We start from the raw sequence: 25,267 nt of genomic DNA, 5'->3' as shown, positions 1-25,267 counted from the left end.
TAAATACGGTGGTCAGGAGGCAATTTTGGTGGCCGCGGACGGCAGGTAGCCACTGAATAAATTAATAAAATAGAGGCAAATCCGTTGGGGCGTCATAAAATGGCCGCTGAACAGAGGTGACTGCTGATCGGAGGTGACTGTTAGTACAGGTTAGACTGTATTTCAAAATGGGTTTTACATATACAAGCCAGGGCTCACACTGTCAGTCGCCATTATCGCCATTTGCGATTATTTTATTTAAATAGCGAATATTTTTTCATTTTGGCGACATGAACTGGCGATTATTTTAATTTAATAGCTGCATAAATAATTATGCCAAGTGAGACATTACCCCACGGTCTGCTAGAGTAGAAAATCGATAGAGCGGACTGTTTATTACCTCGTGTATTCCAAACACGTGTCAACTATGCCGATATCATTGCCTAAGGCGGTAGGATGCAGACGACAATTAAACCGATTATAAGCGGAAGTTAATCTTACTTATCTAGCTATCAATCAGATTGAACTGACAGGCTACTTTTTTGGAACATTTTAAAACGCAAACGCAAATATTCTTCAACTCTATATTCGGCAGACAACAATTAAACCAATTTTGTACGGGCAGTTTCCTGATGAAAAATTAAATTGCCATCTATAGTTACCGCTAATAAAATTATCTTTAAAAACATATTATAAACTGACCTAACTGTCGACGATTTCAAAATATCTTTAATCAGGATCTAGGTTAGATCTATATGTGTTTTTCATCTAATATGAAATTGTTTGAAGCGAAAAAAAATCTTCTTTTCTTCGAATTTTCAGAATTTATAAAGAACGCGAATTTGTTGAAATATTTCAGGCCAGATATTTTTAATTGTCTATTTTTTTTACCAAAACAATTCTGGCATAATAAATGTTTGTTTTGCACATTAATTAAAAAATTATCGGGAAACCCAGTCCTGTTTCTATTTTTAGAAACATGGCCGATACAGGCAAACTAAAATCAAAGGCCTGAAGGGCCTGAGAGTCGGCTAATGATTGATGTACTGGTAGTATAGTCTACCAATTTCAGTTTGGTTTTAGTTTTTTTCCCCAACTGAACAGAGATTTTGTTACAATAGATGAAATGGACATTCAATCGGTGCCTAGTAAAACTTTGATTGACATTATGCAAGTATTTAAACCCAATATATTTCTCTAAAATTGAAGAGTGGTTCGCAAAAATAAAAATGTTGAAAGTACAAACTACAATTTGACAGGTGACACTAAGATACTGCCCATGACTATAAATATTTTTCCAGTAAACATTTGCCTCCGGCATTACCAAAACAGGCAATTATCGGCTGGTATATATTCGCACATGATAAAATTTGAATATGAAAATTTATATATTGAAATTTTATAGCGCGGATTGCCACATACAATTTGTAACGGATGGACGAAAGAACTGTTCAGATATTTTACAGATAAGGGGCCTGGCAATAACCGTGTCACACGCTAGGTATTGTTCAATCATATTATAAGGGATGTGAATTTAAAGTATACTTACTTTTGCGTTTAAAGATATGTAAATGTTGCTGAGTGTCAATATATAGTGTCATGAATGTTTACACTGACAGGAAAATTGGGCATTCGAAACTAAGAGAAGTTACTCGGACTAGCTACCAATTTCGGAAAAGATAACCAATATTAATAAATGCAGTTCTTTTTTAGTTAAAACCATCATTTATTCTATTTCAGACCTGTTAACCCCTTCAAAACCATGCCAGTAGTCCCCAAGTCTATGTACTTTCAATTATCCGTTTTGATTCATGTAGACAGACAGGCCAAGACTGGGCTGAAAAAATGTTTGAGCCATTTTTACGTGGTCGGTAGCAGGGTGGGTGTGGGGAGGGGTGTTCCTTCCCACTTTGAACTGCAGTCAGATTTTGAAATGGGCATTGTGGCAGGTGGTAAAAGGGCAAATGTATCAAACTGTAAAGTGGCAATATTGGGGGAGGGTGTGGGAGGATACCCCCTCCTGCAAGTAGGGTTTGGGGTATCACCACAAGGAAATTTTGAAAATGCAGACCCTTGATACAGCCTTTGGTGCGATTTCTAACTGAAAATTTTATGTTTCAATTTCTAAATATTACCTAGATTCTTTTTAGTATTACAATATCCAAAGTATGAATGACTGTCACTTCATATTTTTACTTTCAGGTCATGCCTCAGCACTAGAATATAAGTCTGATATTGATTCTATGTATGTATTATAAAAATAAATTCTAGAATCATTTCTGTTACAATAATATCTATCATGTCTGTTACTTTAATGTTTAAATTTCATAACACAGCTCGATATTTATCCAAAATATTATATCCGGATATGATTACACTTTCTTTTATACCGCCAAAATCTCCAGTTTCAACAATAATTTATGTTTTACAAATTGTGAAGATATGCAGACAGTTTTGCAGCAATTGGCAGTATCTGACATTGAAGTTTACGGTGAAATTATTTAAATCATTTCATAAAAAAAAATTGTTTCGTTTCGTCAAAGCACTCTTACATAGACGATCTACTTTCGATTTCAAAAACTACATGAAAATACAATTTAATGTTTCGCCGATTTATTTATTTCTCGAAAAATATGAAATAAAATCATTTTTAAAATCAGTAGTAATTAAACAAATCAGTAAGAGCTCTTTCTCGGGATAAGGCCTAAAATAAAATATTGTTTGTTTCCCCATCCACGACCGACTCGAAAAAATCGGCGCGACCCGAAAAATTTTATCGCCGAAACCGAAATGATATTTTTTTATTTGGTACAAAAAAACCTGGGACGAAAAATGCATATTTCGAATTAGTTTGAGTACGAAACCGATCTTTTGATCTGTATCGCATTGGCGCAAGTAAGTATTAAAACAGTCGATGGTAAAAAGACGCTTGGAGATGACAAATCAGAAAATGGCGGAGCATTCAGTTTGCATCTCTGTAACTGTAAAAAATGGAAACACAAATCGTTCGCTGGTTAACAAGAAAATCTGCAAGTTGTCGACGAAGTTGACAATGTGTGACATTGTTGACGAAGCTGTTGGTGATAGAGAAATTGAAACCACAGTAAATGCAGCAATTGATAATAGCCAGTTTAGCGTAAAACTGTCCACCACCGAAAATAGTGAACCCTTTACATGGTTCATACAGGACTTGGCAAAAAAAATTCAAGGACTTTTCAAGGACTTTTTTAGGACTTTTTATGGATTTTCAAGGACTATTTTAATCGCTTTAAATCTTAAATTACAAAACCATTTAGGCTCTTCATAAGGCATTATGACAGAAGAAAAGTTACAGAACAGTTTTATTTTCCATAAGCTACAATAGCATATCTTAACCTTTATGAGATCTTCAATGGGATTACCTTTTATGAGCTATATTTGCCTGTATACATACTTAGTACATGTTTCTTATAGGTCTTTCAAGCTCTCAAGACTAGTTTTCAATTTGTCCTCAAGGGACTTCACTTCTTGTTTTCGCGTGTGATTTCAACGCACTTTCTCCCATAGTTCCGACATCAATGAGTTTATCAGATACACTTATGCTTGTCTGACTTAAACTCCTTTAACCACGATGAATAATCATCCTGTGTAAGCCATTTATTCGCGAAACTACATTTATTTTTTGGGCCACTCATTGTTGTTGTTGATAAGTCACGCTACAATGACCTTGCGCATAATATTTTAACGTTGTGAAAATCGCTATTCCGTATCTAACTTCCGTACCGAAACGGTGTTCAACTAGCGTTCCCTCCGTGGGTGTGCATGTATTTTTATTTTACACCGTTTTTTCGCTCGTTTTGACTTATTTATTATTTATTTTTTGTATTTTTCCCCTACAATACGTTTGCACCCCCGTTTTTAGCAAAATTTAAGGACTTTTCTACCTTTTTTTTTCAAAATTCAAGTACTTTTTCAGGGGATTTTTGGAAGAAAAAAATCAAGGACTTTTCAAGGACTTAGGATCAAATTCAAGGACTTTCAAGGACCTGTGCGAACCATGCTTTACTATTGACAATGAAGAACCTGCGACCTCCTCAAAACCCATTTATAATGCAAGGCCTGAGGTGCTCTACCATCTGAGCTATCCATCACATCTTTAATTGCAGTATGCAACCAAATACCTTATTGTTAACAGGCAAGAAGTGAAAGAAAAATATAGTATGTGCTTCACAAGAATCACTTGGTCATTTTGCAGAAAGGCATTCAGATTGAATACATGTAAACTTGGTACCTATTTAAATTTTAGAGTGTTGGTATTCTCCTTGCAGTTATTCCTACAAATTTCAAAAAAAAATATTTTACCTACCTACCTACCCATACTTCACCTGCTTGGGTCGGGATGGGGAAACAAAGAATATTTTAAGTTTGGCCTAATTTATCCGCTTACTGACTGCAAAAATCAAGCCATGTGTCATCATGAAAAGCAGAATGGGTGACGGTTTCATTTTTTTGCGAACCTGAATCGTAAGCAAATTATCCAAACCAGTCAAAATTCCAGAAAGGTTACGATCTAGATTCTTTCTAGTATTACAATATCCAAAGTATGACTGTCACTTCATCTTTTTACTTTCAGATCATGCCTCAGGACTAGAATACGAGTCTGACATAGATTATATGTAGGTGTAATAAAAATAAATTCTAGAATCATTTCTGTTACAATACAGGGCTCACACTGGCCTCCAAAAAATAATAGCCAACTTTTTAACCTATGAAAAATTAAGGATTACATGGTGTAATGATTTCCCGCGCTTTTCAGTTACGATGATTACCGACATCGAAGAATTCGGCCAATGTCGGAAGTTTTCGACGTTTCCGGTGATTTCCGGTAGTTATCGAGTTTTGTGTATTTCTTTGTGATTTTTTTGACGTTTTATTTTCCAAATGCTAAACATTTATACGAATTGCTAAGAGAAACAAAATTTTACTACTAAAAGCTTTTTTATTCAAAAATTTATAAAATGTTTGTCGTCCTGTGACGTCACGCTTGGGGTATTTCCCAAAAATTGTTGCAATCGAAAGTAGAAAGGTATGGCCGACAAACGACATTTTCGCGGAAGATTTGCTTCGGATAAGGGTAAAAGGCGCAGGAAACCCAAACTTATCGTTGACCATAACTATGCCAATGTTTTCCTGTGTGATGGAGACGATTGTAAAAGGAAAAAGTGTCCAAGTTCCTTGCACATGACTTTACCGCAAAAAGTAAACAAGAATGGTTGGAAAGTGGGTCGGAGGCTCATTGAACTGAATGTACTGCTACTCCATCTAAAATCATGCCGAAAATGCATGCTTGGCCCAGTGCCACTTATGTACAACAACATCGTTGGTGAATTGCAAAAGGTTTAGGCGGATATCTATATGTTGTGTGCCAAAACCCAGACTGCAGCCACATAAATCGAGTGCCATATGGGAAGACCCACCATATAAAAAACAAGGGGATGCCATGCTTTGTTATAAACACGAAACTTGGAGCAGGTATACATCATTTTTTAACATCGTCTTGATGAAATTGGCTTTATTTTTTTTATTTATCAGGCATAGGCGGCTCTAGTCAAAGTAATTGATGTTCAGATTGTTTATATTTGTGACGGGCATCTAAACGTCAAAAATTTAAAGGACCGAAATAATGGAAGTTATTTTAGTTAAATCACAGTACACAGTCATGTAAAGTTATGTGTTTATATGGCGTGTAAACACACGCCACGGTAAATGTTGATCGTGTACAGTACATACAGAGGTTTAAATCATCAGAAAATTCGTAATTTTGGATATTATTTGATAATTTTAACATAAATTGATGAGGAATTGAATCCCCTTTCCATACATGTAAGTTATATTTTAATTTATGGCCAATTTGTGAAACCCCCTGTGTCGAAAATTCCTAAAAACACCAGAGAAGCTGGCTAGTTCTGGGTTGAATCTTTGAGATCTGCTACAATATGTAAAATAAGTATGTGTTTCATGTGAGCCGTGCCATGAGAAAACCAACAAAGTGGCTGCAAAGCCACCGTGGATCTGCGCAGTCTGGTCAGGATCCATGCTGTTTGCTTTCAAAACCTATTGCAGTTAGAGAAACCGATAGCGAACAGCATGGATTCTGACCAGACTGTCAGGATGCGCAGAGTGGTCTGGGTCCATGCTGGTAGCAAAGCGACTATGTTTGTTTTCTCGTAGCGCAGCTCATGTAATTCTGATGCTTTGATGTCATAAAAATCTGATGTTTAAACGTTACTTTAGAAGTTAGTGTCACGGTATAGAACTTGAATATTAAAACGGGGAGAAAGTGTGCAGGCGGCCGGGTAGCTCAGTCGGTAGAGCATCGGAACGGTATTCCGAGGCCCCGGGTTCGAGTCCCGGTCTGGCTGCACATTTTACTCACCCTGTGACATTAGGCTGATCTGAATCTAAATTGCTTATAATGGCTGATTGTTTTTCTTTTCTTTTTTACGGGTAAAATAAACTTGCTCTTTTGTTTTCAGCTATGATTGACAGTTTGGGTGGTGCAGAGAAAGTGAACAATCTCCTAGCAGTCCTGAATTTGAAGGCGATTCATCCGAAGAACTTGAAACTAATGGAAACCCGTGCTGGTGAGGCTATTCAGGAGGTGTCCAGAGAATCCTGCAAAAAATGCTGCAAAAGAAGCTTTTGAAAAAGAAATGAGGTATGTCTTATTTGTTATAAATATGCAAAAATTGTATATCCAAAAATCAACTTGTACTTCTAGGTAAGATGTTCGTCAGGTTGAAATACTGAACATATTTTGTTCTTTTTATCAGTTTTCTATATCATATAGTCAGGTACTTTTATGTACATGTATATTACAGTGATATTGCCCGGCAAGAGACTGAGCAAGCCCATGAGCAAATGGTAGGAGAGATTGATGACCTAGGAGTGTGTCCTCTCCCTGGAGAATCTCCATCACTTCAGTATGTAAAATAATTTATTACCAGTTTTGATGCAAGGGCAGATCTAGTTTTTATGTGAGGCTGAGGTTCTGATCCCTGGCTTGATTGCCATAAAGATTTTTGTCGTTAAACCAAAAAAAAAATCAATTATAACAGTATATGAGCCGCTCCATGAGAAAACCAACAAAATGGCTTTGTGATCAGCATGGATCCAGACCAGCCTGCGCAGTCTGGTCAGGATCCATGCTATTCACTTTCAAAGTCTATTGCAATTAGAGAAAACTGTTAGGAAACAGCATGGATCCTGACTAGACTGCGTGGACGCAAAGCCACTATGTTGGTTTTCTCATGGCGTGGCTCATATCATTAATTGTGAGTGACAATTTTGGTACTTTTTTAAAGATTTTTGATTATCGTTTGAGAATACTTCTGCTTCCACTTTATTATATATGAATATTCAAATTACAGACTCAGACTTCAAGCAAGGCCGGTAATTGAATGTGAAACAGATTCCGACGTTGAGAAAGATTCTGTACAGTCTGAAGTAAATGATCCAGTACCAGGTCCGCAGAATGAATCTTCTGTTATGACAAGGTAAAGTAAATCAAATGCACAGTGGTAAATATTGTTCTATTCAGTGAGACCATGCACGATTCTGTCTTTCAATACTATTAACGTGCAAATAGGGCACTAAATAGTTAGCCCCAAGCAGATGAACAACCCTCTTATAGGGAATTGGTAAATTTTTATGACCTATCCACGGTCGATTGTAACCATGGCCCATGGCAAGGACCATGGCAGTGGTTTGAAAAATCAAAAGTCAAAGTCCCCACTATTCCCTCGGCCAGGGAAGTCATTGTCACAACTGACTGGTGCATAATTACCATGCAAAAAACATTCCTTATAACATTTGCATGCAGCTAAGAAGCATTTATGATATAAATTATTTTTTCAGTACACCTCAGAATGTACTTCAGTCGTTACTTCATACAGAAAGAATAAGTCGTCTGTCGGCAATAAGATTCGCAAAACAATCGCCTAAGCTGAAATCAAGGAAAGACTTGAGAAGAAGTTTCCATGTCGTACACGCACTGGAATGTCCTCTTCGTGTGATACAGCCTGGCAAAAGAAAGGTTTTGATTCGCTTACATGTGAGTAATTTTTGCTGTCCAAACTTAGTCTTCAGTATTTTGCTTTGAACTTGTAACTTTGCATACCTAATGTGGTGTCATAACCCTAGTCAGTAGATTTGTATCCAAGGGCAGATAACACCACCCATGCATTATGTTATGAATGCCTTCCCCTTCGAACAAAGATTTGTATTTCATTTCTTTCAGAGTTGATTTAAAGATTGCAAATGAAAAAGTAAAGCATTATGTCAGTTTTATTGTTTCAGTTTTCATGATATGCCGCATGTTTGTTCTTTTACATTTTAGCTCACACCTTCTTCATGACAACAAACAAAGCAGGCAGGAGGAAAAAGGTCATCAAAACAATTGTTGGACATAGGCATTGTGGCAAGTGCAAGTGGTGGAAGCGGAACAGGCAGGGTCAGAAAGTAAGAACTCATTATTGTGTAAAAAATCACACTGGGAGTGCAAGATCGATGGAAGCAGCCAGTGGTTTGAAAGGAGTTAGAGAGCTGTTCAATGAAGGAACTCCTATTGAGTACTTGGAAGGAGATGGGGATAACACTTTGATAGCTAGGCTGAAATCAGATTTGAACATTTCTCTAAAGAAACGCTTTGACAAAAATCATGTTGTCAAAAATGTGACTGGGACATTGTATAAAATGAAGAGTGCCCTTAAACTAAGTGACAATGTTATATCACACATAAAAAATGTTTGTCCTATGCTTTCTCAAAAAATCAAGGAGATAAAATTGGAATGGAGGAGAACATTCGGGCATTGATACCGCACCAATTCGCAGACCACACTCTCTGCCATGGACGATTCTGTGGATATAAAAGAAGGCCGTCTGAGAAGTATGTGCACCGCAGTCTGCCATATATGACACCGCTACATGACAGTAATCTCAGGACCAAGCTACAGGCGGTGTTTGACACTGTGGCAGCCAATGCCCACAGTTACGTTGACCTTGGATCTAGTCAACAATGCGAGTCGGCCAACAGACGTGTCTCATTGCGCGCACCAAAGTCACATATTATGGTGACACTAAGAGTCTGGACTACCGTGTGGAAGCGACTGCTGCTTGTATAAATGAGGGAAGACATTACCTATCGCAGGTACTATTATTCTCTTTTTCTATGTAATGTTTTAGTTGTGTAAAATTCTGTTTTCTCTTGACAATATTTTACACCTCAGCTTAGTCAAGCATAAACAAGCTTATTATGATTGTGATCCATATTTATCAATATCAGACTGCCATTATCATAAGTCTTATCTATTACAATCCATTTGTGCATGCTTTTATGGATCCAGACTGATAATCATGCTCATAATTTCATTAGCATGGTATGTGCTTGACTAAGCTGAATTTCTGGTTTTTGCAGTTATTGAAGTGTTTACAATAGCTATTAGTGTGTCTGGTCAAAACTTAATTTTGTAAGGTACAAATATTTGTTTTCTGAAAAAATGGGGACAAACACTATCTATCATAACATTGTATCATATAATAAGATTATCTAAAGTCACAAACAATACAATTTTTACACTGAAAGACCAGACGTACGACTCTTTTCATACTGTTGTTCCAGTTTCAGTCAGTGTTTTGTTCTTACATTCTTGTTCCTTAATTTTTGTTTTTATTTGTTGCATAGTTTAGTCAACTACATGGACACAGTCACACCCAAAGTCATAAGAAGAGAACTCAAACATAGGTAATATTTTGCAATAATTATTATGTGATTTACTTACAGTAAATAAAATGTATACCAGGATGACAGTGTACTACTTGTTCTTATCTGTACATTTTCAGTATTTTAGCATTTGATCAAAATTCATTCTAAGGGCAGCATGTATAGATATATTGAATGAACGAAAAGTAATGTTTGTCCATATTATTCACTAAGATGTTGTATTTTGTTGATAACACTGTAATATAAATTTTTATTATCTAACTTGTAATATATGAAACAGGGATTTGTGAAGTTGGGGCTTTCTCAGGAGAGTACACTATTCAACATTCGGAAAGACAGTTGAAACGACGGAGGGAACTGACAGATAGAGCCCTGTTACCATCATCTAAACGTCGGCGACTGGAGCTGAAGAAAGAACGGGCTGTCATTCAAGGGGCCAGTGAAGCAATGGAAGGGGACACATATCAGTCTGGTATATCCTTATATTTGTGGACTTTATATAGCCTCAGATATTATTTGTACATTTCCTTTTCTTTAAATTTTATTATTTCAAAAGGGGAAAGATTTAGACGAGTATAGAATTTTTGTACAGAATGGTAATCGTATGCCTAGAAACTTCTTTTGATATTCATATGATTTTATAATACTACATGAGCTACCTCAGGCAATAACCTATATGAAAGTAACTGTGACCACTTTGGATCCGGTCAGCTCTAAAGTCTAGTCTGTTAAAGATCCAAACTATTTGGGTCACATCTGTATGACAATGACTGAAAAACAAACAGATCCTAATCAGACTACTGTTTAGCTTAGGGTGATTTTTGCTTGATGTAGCTCATATATGTAACGGACTATATGTCTGACATCAATATTTAGGGATATTTTGCTTGATGTAGCTCATATATGTAACGGATTATTTTGTCTGACATCAATATTTAGGGACTATTTTATCATTCTTACAGGGGTTGGTCATATGGAGGCAATTGATATAGAACGCATACCTGACGCTATTGCCCGTGGCAACTTCAAACCAGTCGTCATAGATGGAGAGCCAACCATCATAACATTTGATTTAGAAACAACAGGACTTAGTAAGTTATTTTACCTTTAAAATATTACAATGAGATTTTATCTACTACTTTCCATAACAACCTTTATTTGTCAGCAGAGAATGTTTGACTACAATGCATGCAGATGGGTGTCCTGTATAAATGGTCACTTTCCAGTCCAACAGTAGAATATCCCTCAGTTGCTTAGGGAACATTTTTGTATCCTTATTAGACTGGTCAAAATTATTGTAATGTTTGTTTTCATTTGTCATTAATGAGCCATGTCATAAGAAAACCAATATAGTGCATTTGCAACCAGCATTGATCCAGACTGACAAGAAGAAAAAAAGAATTGTTATTTGTAAGAAAGTTATTACTATATTTCTTAAGAAGGCATTGAAAGTATATGAGCCGCGCCATGAGAAAACCAACATAGTACATTTGCCACCAGCTTGGATCCGTACCAGCCTGAGCATCCACGCAGTCTAGTCAGGATCCATGCTGTTCGCTTTCAAAGCCTATATCAGTTAGAGAAACTGTTGATCCTGACCAGACTGCGCTGATGCTCAGGCTTCTCTTGATCCATGCTGGTCACAAACCTATTAGGTTGCTTTTCTCATGGCGCGGCTCAGAATTTTCTTATTGATTGTCATTTCAGTTGTGCACAGAGTGATGCCGGACATAACACAGATAGCTGCAAGTGACCAGTCAGGAAAGACATTCAATGTCTATGTCAACCCAATCCAGCCGATAAATCCGGAAGCAACGACAGTGACTGGAATTTCATTTGTGAATGGAGAAATGAAAGTTCGAGGACAGATAGTTCATTCTGTACATGTGAAGGATGCTGTTAGCCAATCTTGTCATGGTTGGAGCAGTTTAAAAATGTTGTTTTATGTGCCCATAACGGAAGAAGGTTCGACTTTCTGATCCTAGTTGAACTGCTTGAGAAACTTCATCTTAGTGAAAAGTTTAGTGAAATAGTTCCTGCTTTGTTGGACACAATGAGCATATTCAGGAAACAATATCCTAAAAGTTCACTGAAACAAGAAGATCTTGTCAAAACTCCCTTTAGGAATTACATATGATGCCCACAATGCTGTTGGTGATGTTATTAGTCTGGGCAAGCTTATCTCATATATGAATATTGACAAAAAAGAACTTATCAAAAACACCTTTTCAGTATCTGCAGTTTATAACAATTTTCAATTCAATAATGCAAAAGCTAAGAATATCCAATCTCTTGAAGTCTTGATTTACTCAGGAGTGTGAAAGACCCACTGCAGAAAATGTGGCCGGGTCAGGTTTGAACCTCGGATACCTTCGGCTCATCCATAAACGTCGAGGCGAGGACGGACTACGTGAAGTTTTTACTTCACTCAACAATGAAGGACTTCCAAGAGTAACCAATTCTAAAAAAGTACTGGAAGACTTTATACCAAAATTGATAAACTATTTTACTGAAGTAACATGTATAAATTAGAAAAGAACTGAAAGTTTGTAGCAAAATACAGCGAACCGAAGAAAATCTGAAAATTAGGGTACACATTTTCTAACTTTTATTTCTTCACTTACAGACGGTAATTATTTTCAAATTGTGTTGTTGTATTCATTTGAATATATAGATAACATCTATGTATAGTTTAGTGATGGCATTACTTACATTATTCGGAAAAAAATATGTTTGTGTGACGACATGCTATTTTTTCCAAATATTTTAAGGATTTTTTGTATGTCAGAGTTCAACTTTTCTTACAAAAATAAGATTTTATTGAATAAAATAACACCATAATAGTTTTTTTTTAATTGAGAAACTATTTTCAGGATGTATTAATGCCTTAATTGCATAGAAATATTTGAAAAGTAAAAAAATCATGATTTTTTTAATTTTGCTTATTTCTCATTTGGGTCCATTTCCGAGAAGCTCAAGTTTTGACATCAAATAAGCTAAATTTGAAAAAATCTGCGGTAAAAAGTTGGTAAAATGTGTATTTTAGTTGTTGAATGCTGAAATATCACAAATATCACAGATTTGGAGAATTTCATAAAAGTACCTATTACGGGATGTCATCCTTAATAGCCAAAATTGATGCGGATCTTTGCAGGTAATTTTAATAGAATAAAATGATGAATTTTAACATATTTATTTTTTTCTTAATTGCTTTAACAAGCAGAAAAGCAGTAGACCCTACAGTGGGTGTGGAGATCAGGGATTCAGGTGAAATACCTCCAAATATTGGTGGTGGGGTCCCACTATAAATGTTTAAAGTGCTATATTCTGATGGATTTTGAAGGCATTTACAGGAAACGTATTTAGTTTGTGTAAAGCAGCTGAAATGGTTGCATATTGACTGACATTATGGACTGGGTAATGGCTAAATTAGCCTCATGCACACTCAGTATGGACACAGTTGCACACAATGGAAAGTTTACCATGTCTTTGAGTATCACTCATGTTTATACTTTTTCATTATATATATCAAAAGTGTTTCCATGATTTTTTTTACCATAACTGCACTTAAATTGCTTGAAAAGTACAAAACAATTAGGTCGCGAAAATACGTGATATTTGGCATCTATGCACACTACTGAATTATAGCTTTTTGTCAACAAGTTTTTGATGCTTTATTCAATAAATATACTAATTTTTAAGTGGTTTAGAAGTTTTTACTTACGCTAATTACAGTGTGCAAGCAAATTTATTTGTTGATTATTTTAGTTTGCCCTTATCGGCCATTGTTTCTAAAAATAGAAACAGGACTGGGTTTCCCGATAATTTTTTTAATTAATATGCAAAACAAACATTTATTGGAATTGTTTTGGTAAAAAAAATAGACTATTAAAAATATCTGATTTGTAATATTTCAACTAATTCGCGTTCTTTATAAATTCTGAAAATTCGAAGAAATATTTTTTTTGCTTCCAACAATTTCATATCAGTTTAAAAACACATATCCTGATTAAAGATACTTTGAAATCGTCGAAAGTTAGGTCAGCTTATAATATGTTTTTAAAGATAATTAAATTAGCTGTAGCTATAGATGGCAATTTAATTTTTCATGGGAAAACTGCCCGTACAAATTGGTTTGTCGTCTGCCTTAGGCCCTAATATAGAGTTGAAGAAAATTTGCTTTGGCGTTTTAAAATGTTCCAAAAAAGTAGCCTGTTAGTTCAATCTGATTGATAGCTAGATAGGTAAGATTAACTTTCGCTTATAATCGGTTTAATTGTCGTCTGCATCCTACCGCCTTAGGCAATGTTATCGGCATTATAAGTTGACACGTGTTTGGAATACACGAGGTAATAAACAGTCCGCTCTATCGATTTTCTACCGTGGGTTACTGTCTCACTTGACGTAATTATTTATGCAGCTATTAAATAAAATAATCGCCAGTTACTGCCGCCAAAATGAAAAAATATTCACCATTTAAATTAAATAATCACAAATGGCGATAATGGCGACTGACAGCGTGAGCCCTGCAATAATATCTATCATGTATGTTACTTGAATGTTAAAATTTCATAACACAGCTCGATATTTACCCAAAATATTATATCCGGATACGATTACACTTTTCTCCAGTTTCAACAATATATTTTACAAATTGTGATGATACGAAGACATTTAGCAGCAATTGGCAGTATCTGACATTGAAGTTTACGGTTAAATTACCTCTTATTTAAATCTTTTCATAAAAAACTTGTTTCGTTTCGTCAAAGCAGCCAAACATAGACGATCTACTTTCGATTTCAAACACTACAAGAAAATATAATTTAATGTTTCGCCGATTTGTTTATTTCTCGAAAAATAAGAATTAATATCATTTTTAATATCAGTAGTAACTAAACAAACCAGTAAGAGCTTCTTCTTCCGATAATTTATCCGTTTACTGACTGCAAAATTCAACCCACGCAAAGTCGTAGAAGCATTGATAAACAGGTCACGTGTGTTCGCCGAGAAGTGTCCAGAATGTAGTTAGGATTCATCCGCGAAGTCTCGCGGAAGGATTAACGTACTGCAAATATCCTATTCTGGTCATTTAAAATGAAGCTGTCATAATTTAATTTCATCGATGTGGTAAACTCTTTGATAAGAGACGTTCCAGGGCTTTTTCAGGGGGGTTTGGGAAAAAGGCCCCTGGTCATATTAGGAATTTTTAACGCGGTAAATTGTCAAATTTGGGAAAATATACTGACAAATTAAGTGAGTTTTTAATTAATATATATTAGTTTAAATCTTCAGTTTCAAATTTTACTGGTAGACAGTATCCCCTTGTGAAATTTTGATTTTTTTTTCAGGATTGTGTTCCAATATTGCCTAAAAATGCAGTAACTCTTTATTTGTCATGCTATAATTTTTGTTTAGTTTGTTTTCACTAAAGTTATAACTGAAGTTATCCAAAAAGTAGAATGGCAAAGTGCTTGTATTTTCCAGTGTAAAAACTAGATCGCGAAAATATGTGACAATTGATTTTAATGATATAAGAACTACCTGTCAACATGTTTTGGGTACTTTATTCAATTAATATTTGTGTTTTTATGTATTTTGAGAGGTTTTTGCATGCAAATCATGCATTTCTTCAGCAAAATCTTGTAATTATTTTTTGCCGAGCTTGCAGACGGTCGTGTTACTAAAAATAGAAACGAGTTGGTTTTTCCAACATTTTGTTTAATTGGCAAACAAAACTAATTGTGCAAGAATTATTATTAAAAAAACAGAAAGTAACTGATTTCAGTTGGGAAATTTTTCATTGGATTGGGAATTTTTTGCTCCAGATTGGGAAAAATAGAGCATATTTGGCATTGGGAATGGGGCCGGATATCGGCCCCGTGAGATAGGGAGAAAAAGCCCTGCATTCCAATGCTTTCAGAGGTACCCACTCAATAAAATACTAGCACTATGTTCTGGAACTATATTTTATCTTTCGCTGGATGTTACGCAAGCTTTGTAAGTCTGCGCAATTCATAAAATGCACAGCACAATAAATTTGTTATTTGCGCAATGATTTTAAAGATTATTTTTTGAAACAGACAGGGTAACAAATGGATAATTTGGCTAATAAGTTAATATGCAGTTTTTATTTGAATTTGTGAACATCATATTTGCTAGTTTGTGACAAAAGGGCATAAAATTCGTCACCATAATCATATGCGCAAATGTATTACCAAATCCCGCAGAATCGTTATGCGTGTTTATGCTTAATGAGTTACCGCAGAAGAAAATACGTGGCTTTATTCGAGTAGTGCACAATTAGAAGTCATAAATATGACAGATTACATCGTATATTGGTCATAGCAAATAGGATTGACATAAATGAACTTCATTCGATCAATGAACTCTTTGAAATTAGAGACAATCCAATGGAACTACATCACTTCGCTGTGTTGTGAGGCCATTTAAGAATGAGAAATCGTGCGATAGCAAGGACTCGTCAAACGCTTGACAGCGTTTAGCCGACTCAAAAATCAACAAATAAATTTGCTTGCATACTGTAATTAGCGTAAGTAAAAACATTCTAAAACACTTAAAAATTAGTATATTTGGCATTTATTGAATAAAGCATCAAAAACCTGTTGACAAAAAGCTGTAATTCAATAGTGTGCATAGGTGCCAAATATTACGTATTTTCGCGACCTGATTGTTTTGTACTTTTCAAGCAATTTAAGTGCAGTTATGGTCAAAAGAATCATGAAAACACTTTTGATATGTATAAAGAAAAAGTATAAACATGAGTGATACTCAAAGACTTGGTAAACATTCCATTGTGTGCAACTGTGTCCATATTGTGTGTACATGAATGAGGCTAATTGAGCCTGCCCAGTCCATAATGTCAGTCAATATCAACCATTTCAGCTGCCTTACACAAACTAAATATGTGTCCTGTAAATGCCTTCAAAATCCATCAGAATATAGCATTTTAAACATTTATAGTGGGACCCCACCACCAATATTTGGAGGTAATTTCCCTGAATCCCTGATCTCCACATCCCCTGTAGGGGTCTACTGCTTTTCTGCTTTTTAAAGCAATTAAGAAAATATATATGTTAAAATTTATTTTTATTTTTATAAAAATTGCACGCAAAGATCCGTATCAATTTTGGCTATTACTTTTTCATAGGTTAAAAAGTTGGCTATTATTTTTTGGAGGCCAGTGTGAGCCCTGCAAGCATTTTCAAAGACAGAGCAACACACACTAGTATATCAATACAGTGATACAAAATGTATATTAAATATAATTTGTCAAATTGACTTCCAGACTACCATATTTCCAAATTAAAAAATAAAATGTGCCCACACGCCCAATTATTTCTCAAAATTCGAATAAGAATCTAAACATTTATTTTCTCTAGCCTTAGATACCTTTTTTTAGCAAATAATTTGCGGTAATTTTTATTTTGGTTTATGTCATTTTTTGGACACCTTCCTTTAGCGTAATTTTCAAAAAGATGCTGATTTTTCGAGTGTTCCGGCGCAGAATCAAAGGGAAGTCACTCAGAATACCCGGGTATCAATATGGCGGAACACATGCTGCACTAGTATTCAGAAATTATAAACAAGTGTTTTTTTTAACCCAAGAAATTGTGTTCGAAAATAAATAATATGTAAGTAGTAGGATGGAGTTCCCTCGTATCGCGGTACTAACAGTCGGAACATAAATAACATATCAATAAAGACTGATCTTTAGTTTTTTTCTGCATTAAAACTTTAAACCAACTGTCTGTTATAACTTGCAAATCATCTTTCTTTCTCAGCCAGAGGAGAATGTGTAAAAAACACAATAAAATGTCAGCCATACTTGACCTACTTTCACAATCCCATAGTTCTCAAATATAGCGGTATTTGATTTCGACAGCTACGGGACACGCCTACTTGCGTCATCGTGTGACCGCAATAATTTCATTCATAAAAACAATGCATCAGACGAACTTACTGAAGCTGTCCAGGCTGTGGATTTAGTTTAATTTAAATAAAAGCGTTTATGAGTGGGAAGGGGTGATGAGCAGATGCAAAATTTTGAGATATTGAATGGTTGCGATAAAACTAAGTAATACTTACCATTTACGATGGAATTTTGCAAAAAATGTTTGTATACAGAATCCCGTGGTTCCGCTTTACAAATGTGTCACTGCGGTGCTACTCGGTGAAGAATTTCCGACAAAGGGAGATTACCGCGATACGAGGGAACCCGCGATATTACCGGACACCACTATACATGTAAATTTTATGTGTTTTATCATTACGTTACCTTATACATTTCAAAAAGAATGAAATAATTTGAGAATTTTACCTCAGAGGGTTGTTCTTTTGTTTTTCCCATGCTACGGAAATATCAAATACACATGGAATAACAGTCAGTTTATTAATTTTCAGAGCCAATATTGTTGAATACACCAATTGGTGCATGATACACCGATCGGTGGGCATGACTAGATACCGGAAAGGGCCCTTTCCGTGGTATTTGATCGGAAAGGGCCTAACATGTTCGGAAAGGGCCTGCCATATGTCTATTATTAGAAATTAAGGAATTATTTTTTCTTATTTCATTTTTGCATTAAAAAAGAAAATAAATTATGACCAAAAAAAATTCAATTTTATATTTTTACATAATTTATAGACAAATTACGAGTCATGGCATAAAGGGCCTAACATGATCGGAAAGGACATGTCATATGTTTATTATTGGAAACAATTTAATTATTTCTTCATATTTCATTTAACAAATCAAAAAGGAAAGAACTTACGAAAAAATATATCATTTTTCGATTTTTAAATGAATTATAGACAAAATTCGCGCCAGTACATAAACCGAGCTGATCGGAAAGGGCTCAAAAAGATCGGAAAGGGCCGGTCAAATGTTTATTATTAAAAATTATAGAATTATTTCTTCATGTTTCATTTAACAAACCAGAAAGAAAAGAACTTACGAAAAAAATATATAATTTTTTTATTTTTAAATGAATTATAGACAAAATACGCGTCAGTACATAAACCGCGCTGATCGGAAAGGGCCTAACATGATTGTAAAGGGCCTGCTATATGTTTATTATTGAAAATTATTTATTTATTTCTTCATATTTCATTTATCAAATCAAAAAGAAAAGAACTTACGAAAAATATGTATCAATTTTCGATTTTTAAATAAATTATAGACAAAATACGCGTCAGTATATAAACCGCGCTGATCGGAAAGGGCTTAACATGATCGGAAAGGGCCGGTCAAATGTTTATTATCAGAAATTATAGAACTATTTCTTCATATTTCTTTTTGGCATTAGAAAGAAAATAGATATTCAGATATTATATATTTTATTCATTATAGTCTCATCAATGTACAATATACATGAAGTTAAAACATATAAACTAAAGTACATTGTCATTCATAAATGAATTACAAGAGACTTTTAATAATCTACTTTTAGACATCCACATTACTGTATGAATAACAGTCACAACTGATATCATATATATCCTAAAAACTTTGATGAATGAACAGTTTTCAAATATCTCATATATCTAAAGAAATACTTTTAAATAATTTATTTTATTCTTAATTTGATAAATTAAACATAATACATGAATGTAATTGATACATATCAATTGAAAGTTTAATTATAACCAATATTCTTGAAATATACTTTTAAAAATTTATTGCTTATCGTTCTGTTTAAAGTACCTTATAATTGTTTATAACGAACGGACAGGTTATTCAAGTGTCACGTGTCAATCAACAAGTTGAGTAAACACTGATTGCTATACGTGTCAATCAAACTATTTAAAGAAGGTTAAGGATGTTTTTACGGCTTTTCGTTGTTAAAATAATCTGCCATTGAGTAAATGATGCTTCATTCAAGGCGATTATCTGTCCAGTATAAAGAAATTGTTAGACATTATTTGTCGCATGTCACTTGTGTGTGCTTACAAATATACTGATTAATTGATATAATCAATAGGTGTGATAATCCAATCAAACTCTATCAGGACTAATCAGAGGCACGTGTTTGTTACGCCGCATACATTATGTTAATTGTGCTTTGACAATGAACGCAGTAAACGTTTTTGTAATTATATATTAAACATAATATAATTCTTTTGAAATCTGATTTTTCATAATTTATTTTCTTCTTAATTTATCAAATTAAACATGAAGAAATGATTCAATTAGTTCCAGTAATAAACATACGGACTGTCCTTTCCGATCAGCGCCGTTTATGCACTGACACGTGTTTTGTGTATAATTCATTTAAAAATCGAATACTGATTTTTTTTATGAATTTATTTTCTGTTTTATTTGTTAAATGAAATATGAAGAAATAATTAAATAATTTCAAATATTAAACATGTGACAGGCCCTTTCCGATTGAAGCCCTTTCCGATCAGCGCGGTTTATGCAATGACCCGTATTTTGTCTATAATTCATTTAAAAATCGAAAATTGATAATATTTTTTTCTTAATTTATTTTCTTTTTCATTTGTTAAATGAAATATGAAGAAATATTTAAATAATTTCAAATAATAAACATGTGACAGGCCCTTTCCGATCATGTTATGTCCTTTCCGATCAGCGCGGTTTATGCCATAACTCGTATTTTGTCTATAATTTATTTAAAAATAAAAAAAATTATAACTTTTTTTCATAATTTATTTTCTTTTATTATGTCATAATGAAATATGAAGAAATAATTAAATAAATTCCAATAATAAACATATGGCAGGCCCTTTCCGATCATGTTAAGCCCTTTTTGCGGAAAGGGCCCTTTCCGGTATCTAGTCATAGCGCCGATCGGTACTAGACCTGGTAAATGGAGAATTTTTTAAACATATTGAAATGGTAACAGAAGTTGTTGTATGGTCAAGGCATGTGCTCAGTTTGTTTTAAAAAAGCGGAAATATATTGGTTGAAGGTTGGGGGCTGATTGGGAGGGGGAACAGGATTAGTCCAAATAATTGTACTCGAGAGTTGAATATCGTTATATTATTTTGACTTGTCGATATCCGCCTCCGAGTACAAACCAGAAAAGGTAAAGAATGTGGTAGCACTGTCCTCTTCTTTGCGTAAGTAACACCCAATGGAATCCGTTGGGCGGGAATAATGTTATAATAATGCAACGGATAAAAAAAAGAAATACATACATAGAAAGTCTGTAATTTTTCCTTTTCAATGATGTATATATTACCGAGAAATCAAAATTCAAACTATGGCAGTTAAAAAAATGCCAAGGTTTAACGCGAGTGTACTACATATTGGAAAATGGCCGATCACCGGTAAACACATTACTACGGTTATTAATAAAACCCGGCCCGGCCCGGCCCGGCCCAAACCACGGAAATAGCCGATTCCGATTGTACGGAAACCACCGGAAACTTACGGACGGAAGGCTAATATAATTACGAATGATATCGTGTCGATATCAACTTGCATATTTAGAGTTTAGTAAAAAACACTGAACTTTATGAAGCCCGCGAGGAACTTCTTTGATGAATGGGTTAAAAGACTGCGTGTTCTTGCAAAAACGTCTTAATATAATTTGTAAACTTGTACACAGGAATCGTTATACACAGCGTTGTTTTGACGAGCCTTCTAATTAGTTCCCGAAAGTTTGTATCGTTATATAATACTTTATAATCACGTTTTGTCCAAAAAGGTGTTATATTTTGAAGAAAGGAATTCCTCTCGGGCCTCAAAGAGTTTTTGTTTCACCTGTGCATTCCTAAAGCCTAAATAATTCTTTGTGCCCAGGAACATGCCTAAAATAGGTAGTAAATAGGTAGGGTTTTTTTATACTTTTTTGTTTTACAGAAATTATTTTTTATATTTCTAATATCACTGACAATTTCTAAAGAATAGAATGAGCAGTTTTTTTAAAACTTTTTATTAAAAAGTTTTTAAAAAATCTCAAAGACCATAAAACGTTTAGGGTCATGTGAAAAATTTAAATTAGGTCGGGATCCCGATTACGCACGGAGAATGCAGCGTTGAATATTGAAAAGTTTTACACACGGTACCCCATATTTTTAAAATATTCCTGTATAAATATATAGAAACAAATACTGAGATAGGTTTGTTCACGCAGTATTCTGAGTATCTCTTGAACTTAGTCAACTGAATTGACGTACGATGAAAGTCACACATTGAATTTATTGTGGTACATTGCAGTTTGTGGCATAGTCTTTGCACTTCATTCTCATCCATCAGATGTTCGTCAAAAAGTTCATCCGGGGAACCACGGTAGAACTCTGGTATGCGAGAATGTTGCACTTTCGATATTCGATTTCATATTCGGCAGGTTGCTATAATGTTTTAACATCTTTTTTATTTTTATTTTTTTCAAGTTTGCAAGTAATCTCTGAATAATCTAACTTACTTCAGTTATATTCAAATTAGTTCAAAACTATATAGAGTAGAATCGTGATACAAATTTTACCTGTTTTCATTTTTGTACAGATGTCTCGTAATCCGGAGGTCGCGGGTTCGAATCCTGTCAGCGGATTTTGACCGTGACTCCAACAGTCTCTTCTTTCGGTGCGAGTACTGGTTAGTTTCCAGGAAGCAGTCATCGAGTGTATTTGACATTAGTTGGTGAACCAAAACTCGACGCGAAAAAGAAATCTTTTGAATGGGAACAAAATTACCATTTAACTGCACTCAATATATAGAACGATTCACGCTGTTCCGTGAAAAAAGACCAAGTAAAAACTTGCTAAGGTTCGTTTGGATATTTACCAATGCTGTACACTTTCAGATTAAGCATTTAGATACTTCAAGATTAAACTTCAAAGGTTAGACATATCTTGCAAAACTTTGCAATTTATTTAGGTTGATTTGATATATTATTGTATACAGAATGTCCTTTCAGTCAGTTTGCTAGTGCTCGGCATTTCTGATACATAACAACAGAAGAATCGTTTGAGCCCGCTAATCATAATTTACAAATAAGTCTGGAAAAAGCAAAATAAAACTTTAAATGGATGTTGTTTCTTCAAATCTCACAAATTTCTTCATTAAGATTTTTTTTTGTAAATTTATCAATATCAAAGTGTACTGCAGACGATTTACTCCAACATTGCTTACTTTACTATGGTCACGTGACCACACCGGAAGTGAACTGTACTTGTATCTATATTGAACAGCTTTAATGCTGTCGCATTCTGAGACCCTACGTTTTGTGAGTTTTTCATTGGTAGAACCAAACCTATCGTAACTATGCAAATTTAACTGTTGCTTTTTTATATACAGAGTAATTGTACGATAGTTTGCAGTTTTTTTACGAATGATCTGAGTGTAATTCTCCGGCTAAAATGGTTTGTTAAACTGCCCATGTGTGGCCAAATCCATAAAGCATCTCGGAAAAGTTTTAACCTTACATATTTTTTTTTCAGCTTTATGGTAAAGGAAGTGTAATGAGCGGGATTTTCCAAAAACAAGTTGCATCCTTCATAACTTGTTTAAATAATAGTAAAAGTTGATCTTCACCCGATATTACATTGTACTGAAAAGGTAAAGTTCGTACTTCTTACGCAAATCGCGTCGAGAAATCACATTTTAGCTCAACCCTAAATATATATACATGTAGTTGTGACGTTTCTGTTTTTAAGGAGATTAATTTTTTTCCTTTTTTTTTGGGGGGGGGGGGGGGGGGGGGGGGGTGGTTGTCCATTATATCCAAAAAGTAATTATGTTTCATTTGGTATAACAGGCCCATTGAAACCTGTATGTTTTCAAACGGAACGACTAAGTAGTGTGTTCTTTTTTTCCACAAATACAATTATGATAAAAAAAATGAATTGTAATATGAGCGAAAACTGATAAACAGGGGTCTCCTTCTTCGTTTTCGCGGTATTGTCTTAATTTTCTCCTACCCTATTTTCACGCGCAGCTATTGCACACTCAATTTTTACATACAAATGCTTGTATCTAAGGGAAAAATAAGTTAATCACCAAAACAAGTTTACAACAGCATAAACTTCGTTTTAATTATATTCTTATTTTGTTAGCCATTTTCGATTTCTTTCCTATCTTTATTGTTACGCGTGTATACCTGAATACATGTTACACACAGAAGCGGCGTAATGAAAAACATAAAATAGTACTTCTTATTAAACACTTTATTGATCGTTCGCCACTCAGTATGTATCTTTTATTTTCTAAAAATGTTCCTGAAATGTTTTTGAATGAAATAAAATTATAAAATGACTACCAGGTTCATTTTCATGCTGCGGTGCTGGGAAAATTTGGACTGTGCATATCAAAGTCCCGAGCAATTTAAAAGTCAGAATTAGCCGGGAAGAATTATTTCCTGTTGAGGCCTTTTAGGATTTTAAGCCCATTTTCGTCAACATTGTATTGTACATTTACAGTTTAAATACTAAACTCTTTCTCTTAGGGCTGTCATTGATTGGGTCTTAGGCGTATCGACGATACCGATATATCAGAAGACAAATATCGACGATACATCGATATATTGATTATTAAGTTAGATTAACGACCTATTTGTTCATATGCATACTATATACCTTCCTGTAAATGCTATTTTAAGTTTTATTGCCTACTTTCCATATTTCTATTTGATTGTGTTGTATTTGTATTTATGAAATAAAAGAAATACACAAAAATTAATAACATCTTTCATTTTTATTTTGCCTTCACTCCTTTTTTGCATTTATCCAAATTTACAACTTTGTGAACTTTAGTTGTTTTTTAGGGTCTGAGTGTTTATTTGGGTAGTTTTTTCTCTCTGTAAAATATCGATTTTTGAAAATGGGAATCGATAATCGATCGACAAAAAAAATATCGTTGATACATCGATATCGTTTCAATCGATGACAGCCCTACTTTCTCTACAGTAACTTACAATGGTCGCATTGAGAAATATTAGTCACGGATAGAGTTATTTCAGGGGATCACCATCTCAGGAATACATTACTTATTTTATTATACCGAAAAATTAATGAAATGATTTATTTAACATTAAAAAAGGCTATTACTTACCAAATAATGAAAACAGAATTAAGGAGGCTTTACTAGTAAGCACTTAGAAATTGTCGCGACTTTGCTGTATAAAAATACTTTCTGATAGGTATAGTCTTGAGGTTGCATAACGCTGTATTTATGGGCATATTTCAACAAAATCAGCAGCAGTAACATTCGAAAAAACGGCGACAACTACGGAACATATAATGAGAGCACTCATTTTCTTAGTATTTAGTAGTTAGTTAATTTCCAGTCTGATGGTGATAGTTTCAGTTTAATATTTGATGAAAAAATGTTTTCAAAATGTTGCATGTAGAACAAATCATTCAAAAGCAGAAAAGAAAATAGGCCAGGTTCACACATGTATGAATACAAGACAAAGTAATTTAATCCTATGTATAAATAAGCGCATCGTCTTTTAATCAGTACGAACGTATCGATCTCACATAGGACATGAAAATGTAATATCACATGCGCAGAAAAACAAAATAGCGTTGTTGCGCATGTGA

At 34.4% G+C, this 25,267-nt stretch overlaps 1 long non-coding RNA gene and 1 pseudogene across 1 annotated transcript; both read left to right on the top strand.

The window, feature by feature from the left end:
• The first annotated feature begins 4,738 nt into the window (after positions 1-4,738).
• On the top strand, positions 4,739-6,664 carry LOC123532016 (uncharacterized; annotated as a pseudogene).
• Positions 6,665-6,818: 154 nt separating this feature from the next.
• LOC128555130 (uncharacterized) lies at positions 6,819-11,848 on the top strand. Its single transcript, XR_008369812.1, has 8 exons — positions 6,819-6,941; positions 7,389-7,514; positions 7,876-8,071; positions 8,357-9,166; positions 9,701-9,760; positions 10,020-10,211; positions 10,702-10,830; positions 11,447-11,848. It is a non-coding gene; the product is annotated as an uncharacterized LOC128555130 (long non-coding RNA).
• The last annotated feature ends 13,419 nt before the right edge of the window (positions 11,849-25,267 follow it).

The sequence above is a fragment of the Mercenaria mercenaria genome, chromosome 2 (assembly GCF_021730395.1).
Source record: "Mercenaria mercenaria strain notata chromosome 2, MADL_Memer_1, whole genome shotgun sequence".
In the NCBI taxonomy this organism is placed as follows: domain Eukaryota; kingdom Metazoa; phylum Mollusca; class Bivalvia; order Venerida; family Veneridae; genus Mercenaria; species Mercenaria mercenaria.
The sequence above is the reverse complement of the archived record's forward strand: the minus strand, read 5'-3'. Positions and strand labels throughout refer to the sequence as shown.